The sequence below is a fragment of the Cydia amplana genome, chromosome 19 (genome assembly GCF_948474715.1).
Source record: "Cydia amplana chromosome 19, ilCydAmpl1.1, whole genome shotgun sequence".
Lineage (NCBI taxonomy): Eukaryota > Metazoa > Arthropoda > Insecta > Lepidoptera > Tortricidae > Cydia > Cydia amplana.
In genome coordinates this window covers 3,477,918-3,491,562 of record NC_086087.1, presented here as the reverse complement: position 1 = coordinate 3,491,562, position 13,645 = coordinate 3,477,918, and positions in this window count along the sequence as shown.

Sequence of the window (13,645 nt, the reverse complement as noted above, 5' to 3'; positions counted from 1 at the left end):
TTTTTCTTGTATAATAAATTCCGATCGTCTTTTTTCCCTGTATAAAAATTTCCGCACGCCTTTTTTCCCTATAGATATATTTCCTGGTATATTTTTTTTCTTGTATATATAAATCTGAACGCCTTCTTTCCGTATAGACATATTTTCCGATAGATTTATTTTCTTATACACAAATATCTGAACGCCTTCTTTCCCTGTATTTTTGTTGTTTAACGAAAAATTTCATGGTCATTCATTTTACTAGGGGCAAAACTTCTTATTTGCTTGGACCCTGTTTGCAATCTTGTGTGGAATATTTTGTGTATCATGGTTAGTTATCTTTAAAGGAATTTTACCAATCAGTAATCAAATCAAACGAGTGAAACGTTGTACTTAGTTAGGCACTTGACAGAAGTACGCCTATTAATCCTCTATACAGTTTATACGTGTAGATAACTTTCTGTCTATTTAGTTTATTACATTGCGAATACATATTATATAATTTTCTATCAAGAATCATATCTATTTTAAAATTTCTGATCAGGAAAAAAGACAGCCGGGAATTTGTCCCCTAGTAAAATTAAGGACTATAAAATATTGCATTATGTTAAAAAAATACAGGGAAAGAAGGCGTTCAGATATTTGTGTATAAGAAAATAAATCTATCGGAAAATATGTCTATACGGAAAGAAGGCGTTCAGATTTATATATACAGCGGGCTTAGCACGGGCGTATCATATTGCACGTGGTATGATACGTTGTCTTCTAACGTTATTGGTAAATTTGTCATATCGCTGAGCATGGCCCCGAGCTACGATAAGCCTACCACGTCGATATTGAATAAAGTTATCGACTATCATACGATAGTGACCACGACTGTCTATGCGTAGAGCTTATGAAAAATCTATTCAATGGCTGCCCTTATTCATATGTCGGACGTGTGTCGGACATAGTTTGAACATGAATAGTCAATTTTATTACTACACTTCCAAATTGAAAAGTGTTTAAATGAGTGACAGCTTTATACAAATTGACCTACATTATAACATGCACGGATAATCGTGTTTGACAATTGAGTCAATTGACAATAATTTGACATTGACAAGCATCGCGTACGCGCGTGATCAGTGAAAATATCAGAATACAAACCAAATTGAAGAAAAATACTGATTTGCTGTGAAATCTAAAGAAAATGCCACGCATAATGTAAGTTTCTCTAAAAACCAATAATTTATTTACAGAAAAAGTTATAATTCGTTTGATCATAACTGATTTTGTCATGAATATGTTTTTCAGTCGATTCTTTGACGCAGAAGAAAATGCTAGCAAAATATATAACTCAGCATCCCCTGTTCGCCTACAGGGAGTACAGGGAGGACCATGAGCCTCTCGGAAGCCAGAGATAAGTGCAGTGCTGCATTCAAGTTCTATGAGAGCACGATCCGTACAGATCAGTGGCATCAGTGGCAGCAGGCATGGAAGTCGGTAAGTACTATGCTAATAATTAATACAGATCAACCTCATCTCAAACTAAGCAAAGTTTGTAGTATGGACACAAGAAACATCCATAACTTAGCATTACTTAAAACATTCAGTGCCAGCGCGAGCTACGCGCTACGAGTGTAGCCGATAACATGGGAAAAACCGTATGTAGCAAAAAGCGCCTACGAACAGTGAACTCCCCTAGTGAGTCGCTGGCAGTTAATGTGTTAATGTTTGTTGTTTATCTTGTTGATATTAGCCCAAATCCAGTTTCTAACTACCGTTGCAGGTAGGGTCATCAAGTCATCACTGAATACAATTTAGCTGTTAAATGTGTCAATTATCTATAAATTCTATTTTTATTGTCAGACTTGTCGTTAATTGAGCTGCAAAGTTAGAAAAATCAATGTGGCAGCAACCCAGGCTCCGCTAGCAGTGAGCGGTAACTCAACCAATTACCGGGAGAACTGGCTTGTCTAAAATGGATCCAGAAGAATCAAGGATTGGAGATGTAAGTACACCTTTCTTAAACTAAAATCATGAAGAGTTTATTGTGCCATTTAAAACTATTGACACTGATCTTCTACTATGACTATGTTCTACTAAGTGACAAAAGTTTGTTAAAAACTGTTCTATGACTACTATAATTGCATGAAGTTGTCATGGCAACAATGGATGTTGTAAAAGTTGATCCAACTGTAGATTAATTACCTAACTAGAAAGTTCTAGTTTGTTATACTTGTTTTTGGTAAACTAGAGTTAACAACATTGAAAGATACACTACTAAACTACCAATTGACATTTTTTTCACACTGCAGAAAAAGGTCATAATGATTGTAACAACAATTAAAAACTTTGGAACCCGTAGACCTCACTTTCAAAATTGTTTTTTTACCCTGTCTGAATATTGTAGAAGCTGGTTTTGTATGTAAGAATTCAAGTGTATTGACAAAAGAAAAACACCACCACACTTTGTGCCATGAATCTAAGACATAAGGATAAAATATTATTAATATGCACAGGTAAAAAGGCATTCGACTGCAGTTTCCAAACCGGCTTTACCTGTGCAGTTGAACTGTACAGTGTACATGCTAAACTGCGCAGGCATAGCCTAGTGTGTATTGCCAGCAGTTTAATTGAAAGATTTAAGTAGGTACTCTTATTTTAAATGTTTTCATTTGCAATACCCTAAGTGGTTTGATTGTATACGTGACAATGGGAAGAATTATGATTTTAGCAGCCTATGTATGTAGGTATGTATGTATGTGTGTGGGTATGTTTGTGTCGTGTATTACCCTAGCATAAAAGCTTAACTACTGAGACAAATATTGTTGAATAAGATGTTCATTGGTATGTTTTTATGCCGCAGGTGGCATAGACTACACTTTAATACATAATAGGTACTCTTTAATAAAAAAATAATAACAAAAATGCTTTAAATAACGGATTAATAGTTACTGGAACAAAATTTAATTTATTTTCAGTCGAAACGAAATCGGACCAATGAAACTATAAAATCCCCCTGACTTAAAAACGACAGCTTTCTAAAAATGACATTAATTTCTTATAATTTGCAAATGAACCTCTGTACTAGCCTGCGCCACTATAGAATCATGACCTCATCTAATCTATTTGTTTCTGTTTCAGTCATAACATATTGGAGGACACTCAAGTTATCGAGGACACGATAGAAATTAACTAAAATCTGCAGCCTCAATTATTTAATGACTTATTTAGAAAAGGGATAGTCATAATATTTAGCTATAGAACGAGAGAGTGCGCCAAAAAAAAGTTCTGACTTTCTGCCTGGAACACACTTCTCAGCAGGCACGTCCATGCATTTCGAAGTCAATAGTAAAAGTGTTTATTTGTTAAGCATATGTAGGTGAAACTATTACAGTGGTATTTAAAAGGTTTTTTCTAACAAACCTTTAAGTTGCAATGTATGTATCAAGTACATATTACAAGATAAATTAGACCCCACGTCTCTTTATTCGATTGAGCTAAAACTTAATATACATTATTTAAGTTGGGTGATAACTGATAACGCAATATTATGGTACCACCGAATATCTGATGATGGACGCAGGATGTGGGCAAAGAAACTCTTTGATATATATAAAGCAACCAAATTTGTGTTTGGCTTTCTTAGAAATTGTTTTTATGAGTAGGTATTAATTGCCTGTTAAGGCCCCAGTACACAATGCGCCATTCTGGGGGACGCATTTATGCGTTAGAGGGAGCAAGTGATATTGCTATCTCATTCTACCGCATGGCTGCGTCCCTTGGTTTGGCCGGCGATGGCCCATTGTGTACAGGGGCCTTTATAGTCGGCAATAAAAACTTTTATCAAAAATATCATTTTTATTTGACAAGATATGTACTTACCACCTTATTCATAAAACTTTACGGACCTGATTTAGTTAAATAATTTTTTATCCCTTTCTTTCAAATACATAAGGGAGCCGGTCTACCTAGCTTTATTTGACGTTCATAAGCGCATTGTAATTATGCCTACTTGAATAAACTATCTTTTATCTTATCTTTATCTAAGTCAAAATGACAGATAAAGACAAACGATTCATAGCTAATTCAGGGCAGTAACACTTTTATGAATAATGCCACTAGGCTAAGCGTATTATGAGACGCAGGCGACGCAGTTCATGCAGCGCAGCACAGAGCAGATTTTGTAAAGTATGGAACGTCCTTACTCTGGAGTGTGCGTACCTAAAGGACGTTCTATACTTTACAAAAATCGCTCTGTGCTGCGCTGCGTGACCTACGTCGCCTGCGTCTCAGCATACGCTTAAGTTTCCGTCACACAGGCGCGTTTCCCGGGCGGGGCGTGAACGTTTTATATGTAAAAGCGGCGCGCCCCGCTAACGCCCCGCCCGGAAAACGCGCCTGTGTGACGAAGCCTTTAGCCTTACGGCTTGGCCATGACATTGCTCGACTGGCTTCTAACTACCGTTGCAGGTAGGGTCATCAAGTCATCACTGAATACAATTTAGCTGTTAAATGTGTCAATTATCTATAAATTCTATTTTTATTGTCAGACTTGTCGTTAATTGAGCTGCAAAGTTAGAAAAATCAATGTGGCAGCAACCCAGGCTCCGCTAGCAGTGAGCGGTAACTCAACCAATTACCGGGAGAACTGGCTTGTCTAAAATGGATCCAGAAGAATCAAGGATTGGAGATGTAAGTACACCTTTCTTAAACTAAAATCATGAAGAGTTTATTGTGCCATTTAAAACTATTGACACTGATCTTCTACTATGACTATGTTCTACTAAGTGACAAAAGTTTGTTAAAAACTGTTCTATGACTACTATAATTGCATGAAGTTGTCATGGCAACAATGGATGTTGTAAAAGTTGATCCAACTGTAGATTAATTACCTAACTAGAAAGTTCTAGTTTGTTATACTTGTTTTTGGTAAACTAGAGTTAACAACATTGAAAGATACACTACTAAACTACCAATTGACATTTTTTTCACACTGCAGAAAAAGGTCATAATGATTGTAACAACAATTAAAAACTTTGGAACCCGTAGACCTCACTTTCAAAATTGTTTTTTTACCCTGTCTGAATATTGTAGAAGCTGGTTTTGTATGTAAGAATTCAAGTGTATTGACAAAAGAAAAACACCACCACACTTTGTGCCATGAATCTAAGACATAAGGATAAAATATTATTAATATTTAATTTTTATGTACAGTCTAACTGCACAGGTAAAAAGGCATTCGACTGCAGTTTCCAAACCGGCTTTACCTGTGCAGTTGAACTGTACAGTGTACATGCTAAACTGCGCAGGCATAGCCTAGTGTGTATTGCCAGCAGTTTAATTGAAAGATTTAAGTAGGTACTCTTATTTTAAATGTTTTCATTTGCAATACCCTAAGTGGTTTGATTGTATACGTGACAATGGGAAGAATTATGATTTTAGCAGCCTATGTATGTAGGTATGTATGTATGTGTGTGGGTATGTTTGTGTCGTGTATTACCCTAGCATAAAAGCTTAACTACTGAGACAAATATTGTTGAATAAGATGTTCATTGGTATGTTTTTATGCCGCAGGTGGCATAGACTACACTTTAATACATAATAGGTACTCTTTAATAAAAAAATAATAACAAAAATGCTTTAAATAACGGATTAATAGTTACTGGAACAAAATTTAATTTATTTTCAGTCGAAACGAAATCGGACCAATGAAACTATAAAATCCCCCTGACTTAAAAACGACAGCTTTCTAAAAATGACATTAATTTCTTATAATTTGCAAATGAACCTCTGTACTAGCCTGCGCCACTATAGAATCATGACCTCATCTAATCTATTTGTTTCTGTTTCAGTCATAACATATTGGAGGACACTCAAGTTATCGAGGACACGATAGAAATTAACTAAAATCTGCAGCCTCAATTATTTAATGACTTATTTAGAAAAGGGATAGTCATAATATTTAGCTATAGAACGAGAGAGTGCGCCAAAAAAAAGTTCTGACTTTCTGCCTGGAACACACTTCTCAGCAGGCACGTCCATGCATTTCGAAGTCAATAGTAAAAGTGTTTATTTGTTAAGCATATGTAGGTGAAACTATTACAGTGGTATTTAAAAGGTTTTTTCTAACAAACCTTTAAGTTGCAATGTATGTATCAAGTACATATTACAAGATAAATTAGTCCCCACGTCTCTTTATTCGATTGAGCTAAAACTTAATATACATTATTTAAGTTGGGTGATAACTGATAACGCAATATTATGGTACCACCGAATATCTGATGATGGACGCAGGATGTGGGCAAAGAAACTCTTTGATATATATAAAGCAACCAAATTTGTGTTTGGCTTTCTTAGAAATTGTTTTTATGAGTAGGTATTAATTGCCTGTTAAGGCCCCAGTACACAATGCGCCATTCTGGGAGACGCATTTATGCGTTAGAGGGAGCAAGTGATATTGCTATCTCATTCTACCGCATGGCTGCGTCCCTTGGTTTGGCCGGCGATGGCCCATTGTGTACAGGGGCCTTTATAGTCGGCAATAAAAACTTTTATCAAAAATATCATTTTTATTTGACAAGATATGTACTTACCACCTTATTCATAAAACTTTACGGACCTGATTTAGTTAAATAATTTTTTATCCCTTTCTTTCAAATACATAAGGGAGCCGGTCTACCTAGCTTTATTTGACGTTCATAAGCGCATTGTAATTATGCCTACTTGAATAAACTATCTTTTATCTTATCTTTATCTAAGTCAAAATGACAGATAAAGACAAACGATTCATAGCTAATTCAGGGCAGTAACACTTTTATGAATAATGCCACTAGGCTAAGCGTATTATGAGATGCAGGCGACGCAGTTCATGCAGCGCAGCACAGAGCAGATTTTGTAAAGTATGGAACGTCCTTACTCTGGAGTGTGCGTACCTAAAGGACGTTCTATACTTTACAAAAATCGCTCTGTGCTGCGCTGCGTGACCTACGTCGCCTGCGTCTCAGCATACGCTTAAGTTTCCGTCACACAGGCGCGTTTCCCGGGCGGGGCGTGAACGTTTTATATGTAAAAGCGGCGCGCCCCGCTAACGCCCCGCCCGGAAAACGCGCCTGTGTGACGAAGCCTTTAGCCTTACGGCTTGGCCATGACATTGCTCGACTGGCTTCGGCTAAGGCGACAACCATAGGTTGTAGCGAGACACAGCGATCGGACCTTTCGTTCCCATCTAGCCTTCCCTGCCTTAGCCGGAGCCAGTCGCGCAATGTGGCCAACGCGTTAGTATTTTTATAGTTTACCCCGCGACATCATTAGTAGTTTGTTTCAGTTCTTATAAATTGAAATATATGTCATACACTAAAGATAAAGTGATCAAGTCCACCGGTGGCCAAGGCTGGAAACGAGGCAGGGTACGCGGCTAACGTCCCAAATTCTCTTATGTAAGTACATATATATGTTTTGACGACCGGTCTGGTCTAATGGGTAGTCACCCTGCCTGTGAAGCCGCGGTCCTGGTTCGAATCCCGGTAAGGGCATTAATTTGTGTGATGAGCACAGATATTTGTTCCCGAGTCATGGATGTTTTCTATGTATTTAAGTATTTGTATATTATATATATTAGTCTAAGAGCTAGCCACGGAAATAGGTACTTATGCAATTTATAGAGCAACGAAATCCCTCTAGTTAGTGGGCCATACTATCATTATTAATTAATCCAGCATGGCAGCAGTTCAGCGGTGGGTGTGTGAGTGGATGGGCAACAAAGGGGTTGTAAAATGATATCATAGCGAATTATATATTTAATTCAAATATAACAATGCCAGGCGTTTTATTTGGGGGAATAGTAGTGTCAGGTGATGAAAGTACACAAACCACTTGAGCGCCTGCAGGAAGACCATGAGCAAATTCCACCTGACTCACAATTGCTTCACGCATAGTTGTATATGTCTTCTACTTTTCCTTAACACATACCTAGGCGTAATCGAACAGAGTAGTACTATTATTTATTCTGTGACAGAGTACAAAAAGTACGATTGCGAAAAGTACGAGTGGATTATATACGTAAAGCAAAAACGCCTGGCATTGTTATATTTGAATTAAATACATAATTAGCTATAATATCACACCAAACACAGAGCTCTATAAATTGCACACCTTCAATTGATTTTACAACTCCGTTGTTGCCCAACCACTCTCACACCCACCGCTGAACTGCTGCCAGGCGACCGGATTAATTAATAATGTTAGTATGGCACACTAACTAGAGGGATTACGTTGCTCTATAAATTGCATAAGTACCTATTTCCGTGGCTAACTCTCCGGTTATATCGTTGTCTGAGTACTCTGAGTGTGTCTGAGACCAAAACACTTTTTCCCTTTTCAGGTCATTACTATGTATACCTATACATTACGGCCCTCGCTCCGAGCCGTTCCTGGTGCAAAAGCTGCCCATAGTAATCCAGCGTTGAAAAGTTGCAGCATCATGGGCACTTTCGCACCGGGGACGACAATTAATGATTTGTTTGTATACCATAATTTAATGTGAAAATAAACTTGGTTTATCTTTTTGGCAATAGTTGTGTTATTTACCCATTTATAATATTCTCTCCAGCAGCACAGAGCCGATATTGTTAACAGCCCATCAACGTGCACACTAGCGCCACTGCTAAATAATCGTGATTATTTCAAATTAACGTCAGGTATTTAAAAAAGGGGGCCGCTACGTACTGTATTTTGTATTTGGGGCATTATCTATGAAAAGGGACCTTATTGTCGATGGCGCTTACATCGCGCGGCATTATATTTATATCGGAGCATCTTTAATAATGACGTAAGCGCCATCGACAATAAGGTCCCTTTTCATAGATTCCGTCACATTTAAGTACCTCTTGAATACATCAAACTAGTTTTTATGTTGCTGGATTCTTCAATCTATGCGTCCAAAGTTAAAACGGCCGTTTTTGTTAGATCGGCGAATCCAGCAACATAAAACTAGTTTGATGTATTCAAAAGTTACTTTAATACTATGTAGATACAATACGTAGCGGCCCCCTTTAAAAAAATCTTTCGTTAAATTTAAATTATCACGATTATTTAGCAGTGGCGCTAGTGTGCACGTTGACGGGCTCTTAACTTACCTAGTAAACATAGAAGACTGACAACAGTGCCAACGCCGCGAGAATATTGACATTGTTGTTAATGGATTTAACATAGTTTTTTAAAATTTAACATTAATTATTAGAGTATTAAACTCTGTCTGACCGTAGTTATAGTTACTAAAGTAGGTAGACTTATAGCATAATAGAGCATTTAGGAATATTCTTATTTAACCTTTTGACCGCCACAGACTAACTAGATGCGTCTTTAAATAAGAACGTGCTTAAAATGCTTTAATTATACTATAGTGTATATATATGAAAGTCGGATTAAATACGTTTAGAAGCTATAAGTAGTAACAGTGACAGATTTTGTACGCTAAAATGAAAAATAAGAATAAGCGACACCTACATGCGGGGAATGCTGTTTTGTATGAAGATTGACCATAGAAAAATAGGTAAATAGATTAGGTAGGTATTTGTGTGATAGTAAAACATAGTTGGTTATAGGCGAAATAAGTATTTATTAAGCTGGCTCGCACGCGCACATTCTCAAGAGCCCATCAACGTGCACACTAGCGCCACTGCTAAATAATCATGATTATTTCAATTTAACGAAAGATATTTAAAAAAGGGGGGCCGCTACGTACTGTATCTTGTATTAAAGTACCTTGTGAATATATCAAACTAGTTTCTATGTTGCTGAATTCGTCAATCTATAAACTCAAAACAAAAACGGCCGTTTTAACTTGGACGCATAGATTGACGAATCCAGCAACATAGAAACTAGTTTGATGTACGAGTATTCAAAAGGTACTTTAATACAAGATACAATGCGTAGCGGCCCCCTTTTTTAAATATATTTCGTTAAATTGAAATAATCACGATTACTTAGCAGTGGCGCTAGTGTGCAGGTTGATGGGCTCTTAACAACAGCCGGTTTTGTGCATGATGCTTAGGAAGTCCTCGGGGAGCGCCTTCCTTAATTTTCCCCTGTATCCACGAGAAGTTTTCTGGAAGAAAAATAAGGAAATAAGTAACAGCAGGTTCATGTGGCAGCTATGAATGAAATATTTTCACATGAGTGCAGGCTATTTGCACCCAAAATATAGCTACTAGTAACTAATCGACGGGAACGACCATTTCGGGGAATAATATCCATTGGTTTTTATATATATTATCCGCTAGTTTTTATATATATGTATTATCCATTGGAGTCTCGTGAAGAGCAATATGAACGCTTACTGATGCACACCAAAAATATGAAAGTTAAGTTTTGTCCTAGACTCGAGGTTGCTGCTTGCTGCGCATTCCGCTAGTCATCAAGCAATAGGCCTGTATTATTTTTTTTGAATAAAAATATGACTAAGTATGTTTGTCAACAATGCAGCACATTAGAACTAGAACTGGATGCCTTAGTTAAACCTTAAATGCATTCCCAGATTATGATATGATATGATATGATTTATTTATCTCACAATATACAATTTCACTTAAAATTACACATGGTAGATTTTCAGGAATTTATATTGTGATTGTCAGTTTTTTTCACATAATGAATAATTGAATATGAAGAATAACAGTATGTATCCTAGACCCAGTAACTACTTAACATAACTATCAAACAATAGTTACCTATCTCATTGCACAATACAGCCACACTCATACTTATTCAAAAAAGTTACTAAGACACGCCTAGTGGAACGTCACAGTTTTTTATGTCTAGTAAGTACTTAATTCAGTGCTCAAGAGAACTTACCTTCTGTGTGCAAGTTGCTCGAGAAAGGTATTGACTTACAGTAGTCTGGCCAATGGACAAGCCATCATCTTGACTAGTCCCGCGTTGGTAGTTGCCATCAGCTACCAGTATTACAGCTAATACTGTTAAAACCTAAAACAAATAAGAACATAGATGTAATATTTGTACCTAGGTAAGTAGACTTTCCCCTTTAGGTTAGGATATGAATGTTGAGGTAAAAAGTGGCTTAAATAAGTAACCTCTGTTAGTAAGTATAAGATTGTGCAACAGAATATCTTAACATACTAATTTTTACAATTATAATATGAGATAGTATTTAAGAGTTTAGTAGCATTGTCATTGAGACGCCTGTCTTACATGGAATACATATTAACTTTAAAGAAACACTACAATTTTATTAAGCTTTACCTTTAAGGTATTTTGGTAATCCATCACCGTTTTGAGACTCTGCGTTAAGTTCGGCACATAAATGCACTGCACACTCCTTACACTCTGTAAATATGCCGAAACTCTTTGTCTGGCATATCAAACGGGTTGCAAGCGTTTCTTAAAGCTATGCACGAGATTTTTCGACGCTTTGTTTCTTCAACAGCAGCCGCGAGTAGGAATAATAAAATTTGACTTCCCTGCAAATAAAATATTGACTATATTATATAAAGCGGAACATTGTAACTAATAACTCTCAATATAATCATAGAAAAACGGATATTTACCTGTAATTTGTATTTGTAATAGGTTTATTCACTAGTTTTGCTTTCACGACAAGGCTTATCGTCACCTAAGAAGCACTTAGATAAAATTAACTAAGTTGAACTGTCAAAATGGGATAATATGTCAAATTATCCAACCCCCATGTTATGCAAATTGTCTTCTGTCATCTACCGCTGTCAAATGTGGATAACTCCATATATCGTCTGCTACCATAGTATGCATGATAAAATCGTCGGTAACTAACGTTTTATTCACATATTTTATACCATATTGCGTGATAACTGCTACCGTGCTAAGCCCACAGGAAATATATCTATAGGGAAAAAAGGCGTGCGGAAATTTTTATACAGGGAAAAAAGACGATCGGAATTTATTATACAAGAAAAAAAAATATCGGAAAATACATCTAACAAATCTTTTGAGTTTCCAAAACGTCCCGCTTGACGCACTGTTCACAATTCCATACAAAAATACACAGGTAACGCAAACGCGAACGCACTTTACGTCGATGTTCACTTTGCAAGCTAAATAAGTAACTGGGTTGTGAAGAAATAAATACATTGAAATGGGAAATCAGATTGAAATTTACACTAGGGGTTCTGTATTATTGTTTTTCACGGTGTTATGTACCTATGATGGGGAATAAAACTGATGCCGGTCTCGAACTTGATGTTGCAGTTTAAATCTTTTAACAAATTCTTACAAAAAAATAACATAATCGTGACCCACATACGCTGTTTGTTACCTAGTTGTATACTGCCAAAGAAACAAGATTTGCAATGCCAAAAACCCCAAACAACCTGGCTAGGGAACTAGGAATAGCAGTGGCATTTAGTACCTAGCCTTACAAATACGACCGAAAGTCATTTGATTTTCGACTCTCTCGCAAACCGCATCACGTTCTTTTTCACTTGTTTGCGAATCGGATCTAAGAATTTTGGTACTGTGGTTTCCATTTATTCGTAATCTGTGCTTACTGTGATTGTATAAGTAGATTGTGATATATACAGACCAAACAGCGTATTCTTTCTACAGACTAAGGTAGCAACGAACTAGAATAAAAGGGCTCATTTAGACGGCGCGCGAACTCGCATGCGATTTTAGTTACATTGCGGACCATTGAGGTTACAACAATTCAGCCGACCGATCAAATGACGCAATGTAATGAAACTCGTATGCGAGTTCTCGCACCGTATAAATGAGCCTTAATGCAGAAAAATTAAGGGTTTCACCGCGGAATGAGAGATAATAAGCTGTAAACTCGACTTACACCTTCTTTATAAGTCGAGGCATATATCGACAGCGCGTCGAAAGTTATTGATGAAAGAATGAAAAGGGATAGGTACCTTACTATCAGTGATACGTGTCAGGTAAGTGTCAGTCATGTAAACAGTTTTTTGAAGTCAAAAATGCAGAGCTTTTCGTTTTTTTCCTCACCATCAGGGGCCCATCTCTCAAAAGCTTGTAACTTGTAATACAAGTGTTAGTCCCTTTTTGACAGCTCTTGTTATAAAGGGACTTCCACTTGTATTACAAGTTACAAGCTTTTGATAGATAGGGCACTGGGGCCGTTTCTAAACAATTAGAAACGGCCCCAGTTTACAAAACTTGTAAACTTCCCTTTCTAACAAAAGCTGTCGAAAAGTGACATTCGCTTGTATAACAAGTTACAAGCTTTTGATAAACAGGGCAGTCTTAGACCCAAGAAAGTCCAATTTGTAAATTGAAGAAAGCCTTTTGTCAGTTCCTGAAGCTGTTGCTGTTTTCGACGTGAATACACAATGGCCGTGACAAACTGGGTTTAGCTTTGCAGCTTTGTTGCTTTTAATTATTTATCTAGGTTGACTGGGTGAGGCAAATTGAATTTTCAGTCCATTGACGTATATCTAAGGACTGGCCTTACGAGCAATAAAAATGGGGCGTAAATAGGGCCAGTATAGCGGTCTGACCCAATTACAATGCGATTGGTTGATGAATTCGCATCACGGCCGCGATTGGTCGCAACTAGTTGCGTTAGTGAGTAAATTCGTGAGTGACACCGCTGAACACCATTGTTAGTACCCGTAAGGCCCGTCCTGAGATATACTTCAATGTTTCAGTCACAATTTTCTTTTAG